The 6,070-nt window shown below is 44.0% G+C and overlaps 1 protein-coding gene and 1 long non-coding RNA gene across 6 annotated transcripts in view; one reads left to right on the top strand and one right to left on the bottom strand.

Annotated features, from left to right (window-relative positions):
* Positions 1-1,756: 1,756 nt before the first annotated feature.
* The window catches only part of LOC125611400, a 4,935-nt gene continuing 621 nt past the window's right edge, over positions 1,757-6,070 (bottom strand). Inside the window, exon 2 of the long non-coding RNA XR_007341600.1 lies at positions 1,757-5,626. This is a non-coding gene — a long non-coding RNA (uncharacterized LOC125611400). The remainder of the gene's footprint in view (positions 5,627-6,070) is intronic.
* Magi2 (membrane associated guanylate kinase, WW and PDZ domain containing 2) overlaps positions 5,910-6,070 on the top strand; it is a 1,275,072-nt gene continuing 1,274,911 nt past the window's right edge. For 3 of the 5 annotated variants that reach the window (XM_048786217.1, XM_048786216.1, XM_048786218.1), the window contains exon 1: positions 5,913-6,070. This exon is cut by the window's right edge and continues 655 nt beyond it. The gene's annotated coding sequence lies outside the window, so the exon portion shown is untranslated. The other 2 variants (XM_048786215.1, XM_048786214.1) reach the window with 1 other exon arrangement.

Raw genomic sequence — 6,070 nt, 5'->3', positions numbered from 1 at the left:
GCAGAGAATCAAAGCCACATCAGGAGATTTGACTTCGCTGTGTACATAATGTATACAACAAGTGGATTTTAAACACAGGAAAAAGAGTGGTTTCAGAAATGTCATTCTGGCAACACAATAGTGTTTTTTGAGGTAAAAGGGTGATGAAAAACCCACAATAATACACAATAGCGATGTTGTTGACCTGAACCAAGAAGCAGTATGGATAGGAGCCATAATGATTTATAATACTGTGAAGAGAAATGAGTTCCACATCCTAAACTCTGAAACCTAGGAATATGTGATGTTACAGAGCAAAGGGAAATTAAAGTTGCAGATAGAGCTAAGGTGGCTAAGCAGCTGATTTCAGAATAGAGATATCATGTTGGATTATTTGGTGGGGCCGATTTAATCACAAGAGTCCCCAAAATTAGAAGAGGCCATCAGAAGTGTCTGAAATACAGTGACAGGGAGGTGAGAAGAACCTGAGTGGCCATTGCTGTTTTTTTGTTTTGTTTTGTTTTTTGTTGTTGTTTTGGTACTTGAGATTTAACTTAGGGGCACTCATCCACTGAGCCACATCCCCACCCCCATTCTGTATCTTATTTAGAAACAGGGACTCAATGAGTTGCTTAGAGCCTCGCTTTTGATGAGGCTGGCTTTGAATTCGCTATCCTTCTGCCTCAGCCTCCCAAGCCACTGAGATTACAGGCGTGTGTCACAACACCTGGCCCCATTGCTGGTTTTGAAGATGGAGCAACTGGACCACAACTGAATAAATTTAGGCCATCTCTAGGAGCAAGAAATGCAAAGAACAGGAAGTTGCTGCAGCCTGGCTGGGCACAAAATCACGAGCCACTCACAGCCTTGTAGATTCAAACAGCAATTCTTTATTCCCGAACTCACACCGGCACTCTACAAACACATTCTGGGGAAAATCCACACTTCCACTGGGCTCTGCATCCCAAAATACTCTCTGAATACCACGAGAACTCAACGGAAACTCAAGGAGCGGGTGGGCTTGAGGCAGCAGGATACGCCCCATTCCTAGCAGGAATCACCTTAAACCTGGAACCCCCCTAAACCCAGAACGCCCTAAATCCCGATCTGCCCTAAACCCTGATCCACCCTAACCCGGATCCGCCCTGGTCCTTGAGCAAGGTCACCTTTCATGCAAAGTCACTGCAAATGACCTGGGTCCACCATGGAGAGTCCTTCCTCTAAGCAACATGGAGTAGGCTGACAAAGAAATTGTGATGGGTCATTCCTACTTGGCAATGGCTCTCAGCAGGAAGTCTCCCCTGAAGCCACCAGAAGGAATGCAGATCCTCAATTAGCACCTTAATTTATTATCCACAGTTTGTGAGGTCAGAAGTCTAATATGGCGTGTTGAGACCCATCTTGGATTTTAAACAACTAATCTGTTACAGAAGCAGTAGCAAACTGATAGAAATATCCAATTCAACCTTGGCTTGAAGAGAGCCCTTGATTGAGAACCACACTGAACATTTACCACTGGGCAAAAATTTGGGACATGTCAGTACATCTCTGATAAGGATTTTTGGATGAGGTGCATCACATGTTGATCATACTGTCCACAGTCTTTCCTCCTCAAACATTTACAGATTTCTTAATATATGAACAACATTTTTACATCTGTTGATCAGTCAATTGCTGAATTTTGTTTCCACATCTGTTCAGTTACTTTAAATGCACTTAGTATTAAGGAGTTTAAATGTAATATAACATTAGTAGTAAAAACTTTGAGTCACACAGGTTTCAAATCACAACTCTATCCTTCATTGGTAGTGTGACTTCAGGCAATTTAAAATAACCAAACCTCGGTTTCCTCATCTGTAAAAACGAAAGGCAATGGCTCACATTAGGGACCCCAGAATCATGCCCTGAGATGAGGATTGTATACACATGATTTATTTAGAAAGTCCTTTCATGAAAACCCATAAGATATCAGAGTAGGCAAACTAGGGTAAGAGGTGATTTCATGCAAAATCCTAGCTCCAACATGATTCTGTGGGGGAAATTAAGGTATAAATGGACCTCAGATTTTCTTGCCAGTATAGGAAGAGGGCCAGGCTACATAATGAGGTCCATTCTGGGGGAGAAGTTAACTTCCAACTGGTTCTTTCTAACTCTGCACCTTAGGCAAACTGAGACTAGTAACTTTGGGAAGTCTTCCAAAGAGAGTGTCAGGGCAAGCTGTTGGAAAAAAAAAAAAAAAAAACAGAAGTAAGGGGAAAGGACACTCAGATTCAAAGGGATCCTAGGATATCAGGGTGGAGCGTGACAGTGTCTGTCACAAGGATCGACATCATAGAACTCTTCTAAGAATGGAACACACTCAGGCTTCTCTTCATTTATCTTTTAAAATTTCATTTTTTTGGGGGGGGGATAGAATGAATATCTAGCATAATTTTTTTCTTATACAAGTCTAAATGATGAAACAATTCATATATATATCTCCAAAAAAGGTCAAAGAAGACAAAGGAGAAATAAAGCAAACCTGAAGGATGCCAGAATATAAATGAACTACATTATTCTGAACCTAGCATTTCAAAATTGCTGTGATTTCAGCCATATTTTTTTTACAGCTGGAAATTTGAAATTATTTGAGACTCACAGCTTGTTTTCATCTTTGAAAAGGTAGTCAATACAAACAAAAATATTCATCTGATGGCAATAAATTTGACAAGAAATTCTATCAACCCCTTCCCCAGTAAATTCCCAATTTTTATAGAAAATATCCTCATTTTCTGGCTACCCTGTTTCCTATACTGATAATTAATACCTTCAATTCTGATAGCTTTCAAGTTCACATTTTACATGATACTTAACCCTGTCATATATATATTACCACCTCATTTTTTTTTTCAGATTAAGGAATAATCTATGAGATGTCACATAAGTTTCTCTAAATAAAGACAGTATCAATTTATGACTCCCAAGATTAAACTCTGTTCAGGGTTCCTCTTACACCATGTATCATAACTGAAAGAGAACAATTAATATGAAGAGTTATTAAGTAACAAAAGGGATGGACTACTAAAAAAATAGAGACCACTAAAGAATGCAGCAATAGCAGATACAGGGAGCAGTCACTGCCTCTAGAACTGCAGGGGAGTAATCAGGAGGCTAATATCATGGAAGAACTCCCCCAGTCTTCACCCACCATTCTACAAGGCTGAGAGTCAGACCTTATTGGAAAAAACATATGCCATGGCTCATGGGATGGCCGTGAAATTTGTTCAGGTGTTGCTCACTGGGCTGGCAGTAATCACCAGCTTCATTGCTGGTAAAACTTGCTAGGAGGCCACCTACTGACATGTCAGTGAGACTGACAGGGAAGCCACAGACTGGAGAATTACCCAAATTTACTGGAGAGTGAGTAACAACGATCTCTTGGACACACTGGCCTAAAAGCCACTGAGTGACCAAGAGCCCCTCCTTTTTGTCTGTGCCAATCTAGCGCCTTCTGCTGACAAAGCCTAATATTGTGCAATATGACAGCAAATATTACAGATTTTAGCTCCAATATAACAATTCAGGACAAACAAGAATAGACTTGGAGCGGAGGAACACTAAATTAACTGGCATGCACTTCCATGACTCCACTGGGTTCTGAAGGATGAGCATGTTCTTGCATCAAATTCCTGCGCCATTAGTTTTATATTTTTCCTAACTGTCCCTAAAAGATGGAATAGAACCAAGCTTTGGAGGCACTATGTACTCATAGCTGGTATGATGCATGGTAAGTTCATGGGAGAGAGTTCAACACAGTGACTGAGACAAAGTCTGCAGCAAACAAACACTCGACTCTGAATGGATGCTTGCTTCAACACTGACTAGATCTGTAGCCTTGCAAAAGTACATCCCTGTGTACCTCAGTTTCCTTACATGTAAAAAGGGATGAAAACAATGTCTATGTTATTAAGGTATTAGGAGAAATACATAGTATAAAGCCTACAGAAGAATATCTGATATATTTTTAGAACTTAATAAGTATTTGTCTACCCATACATGGTAACCCGTAATTGGTGTTAAACCAATACATATTTTGTTCTCACTTTCAGTTTCCACTTAGGATAGTGCCTCATCCTGCTAAAACCTAACTTCCTTTGGTGAGACTGGGCTTTGCTACAAAATCTTGCCTGTTTCTGAGCACTGCCTGCAGCTCTGGTTTCACACCCAGGCACTGGCCCTGGATCACGGAGTAATCCTCACCAGCCACAGCTGACTCTTTGGAGATCTGGTTTCTTACATGAAAAAAAGACACAAAGCTAAACAAACCTTCTTTAAGTTCTTCTTCAGTTCTGACCTAGTTTGATCTTTTTCTCCCCCCAAACAGTGAGGGAGGGAAAGAGGAAGGAAATTACCATTTTGAACGCCTACCCACCTGTGCCAGGCAAGAGTTCTGCCTGCTTTTCCTAACTTAGTCTTCACCACAGCCCTCTCAGATTAGTAGTATTAATCCCATTTAACAAAGAAGGAAACTGAGTCTCAGCTGAGTTTCCTTGATACTATGCTCCTGGCTCCTCCTAAGTAGCAGAGGCTGGCTTCAATCCCCCTCTGTTTGGGTCCTCGAAGCATTTTTAACTGTACTGCTTGCCTCCCACATTCCCTTCATCTCAGACATCAAGAATCCTAACTGCTCAATGCTTTTTGTTCACTGATTTAAAAAGATGAGTGGGTGTTAGACTTTTTTTTTTTTTGTCTGAAACATATCATTTGAAAGTTAAGCAAATGAAATTCGTTTATCAGTTACAGAAAAATTTTAAAAATCACTCTTAATGTCCTACAACACTCTTTGTAGGGCATTAAGAGTGAAAATTAGCAGCCCTTCTGCTTTCTTGAGCCCTGTCCTCACCTTTCCTCCTGGTTGAAAACTTGGTGAAAGGAAATGAGACAGTTGGGGGTTAGAGAGTTAAATTCCAGTCCAGATCAAAACCTTCTTTCTTTTCACTGTAGCAGGAGGTTGTCTAGATGATCTTAAGGTTTCTTCCTTAGGTACAAGTCTGACTGGCGTCTCTTTTGGGCAGGGCGTGTCCTGCCTTCCCTGGGCCTCTGGTCTGGGATTAAGCTGTCCATTTCTCTGAGGAGGTTGCTCTCTGCAACAGTCTCCTCTCCAACTTCACCCCTGTAGCCCTCTTCTTCCCGCTCCTCCTACTGAAAAAAGTGAAACCCCTTACTCAGATCCCTACAATCGCCTGTCACGAGACAACCCCCGCCCTCTGCTAAGTTTCAGTCCGGGCTCCGAGTCCAAGATTCTGCTTCACCTTCTCCCCGCAATCACAGCAACCAGACTTCAGTTCTCTAACTTTCCTTTCTCAGAGGGGGACTTCTGAGAACTTTGCAAAGAGTTAAGCAACTGCTAAAGTGAAGCGATGCAGCCTCTCTCAACAGTGACTTCCTCCCCACCGCAGACCTCCAGGCTCTCAGGCCTTCTGCAGTTCCTCGCCAGGTCTCTGCACCCCAGTTTTCTCACGGTAGATCCGGCTCCAAGAGGCATCAGACACTCGGTTCGCCAGCTGTTGAGGTCCCTCTATTTCTGTTCGATCCGAGCTCGGGTTAGAGGAAGTCTGGGCGTCCTCTTCGCGCTGCAGCCTAGCGCACCGCTGGGACACTACAGGGGCTGAAGAAAGGTCCGCACTGGGCTAGCGGCCCTTGCTGCCGGCCTCCCCCACGCCGGGCCTCGTCTCCCCTCCTTCCCCACTCCCGCCTCCTCCCGTAGGCTGCCAGGCGGACCCAGCCTGCCTCTCTCTCTGCCTTCACTACCGGGTCAAGCTGAGGAGGGAGGGATACAGCGGCGAAGCCCTCCCTGGCTCTCCACCCGGTGCGCGCGCGCCCCTCCTCCCTCTCCTGCTTATTCCCTCCTCCTTTGCCTCCTCCCCTCTGCCAGTACAGTACAACTAGTACACACACACACACACACACACACACACTCCCTGACGCTGCCACTGCAGCTGCCATGGATATCAGCTAACAACACACACCCAGGCGCGCGCGCGCGCTCCCACTCGCACCACGCAGGAGTGGCCCCCGGCAACCCTACCCTCTCTCCCCACCCCCACCCCAC

Source organism: Marmota marmota, unplaced genomic scaffold (assembly GCF_001458135.2).
Source record: "Marmota marmota marmota unplaced genomic scaffold, marMar, whole genome shotgun sequence".
NCBI classification, from domain to species: domain Eukaryota; kingdom Metazoa; phylum Chordata; class Mammalia; order Rodentia; family Sciuridae; genus Marmota; species Marmota marmota.
The sequence above is the reverse complement of the archived record's forward strand: the minus strand, read 5'-3'. Positions and strand labels throughout refer to the sequence as shown.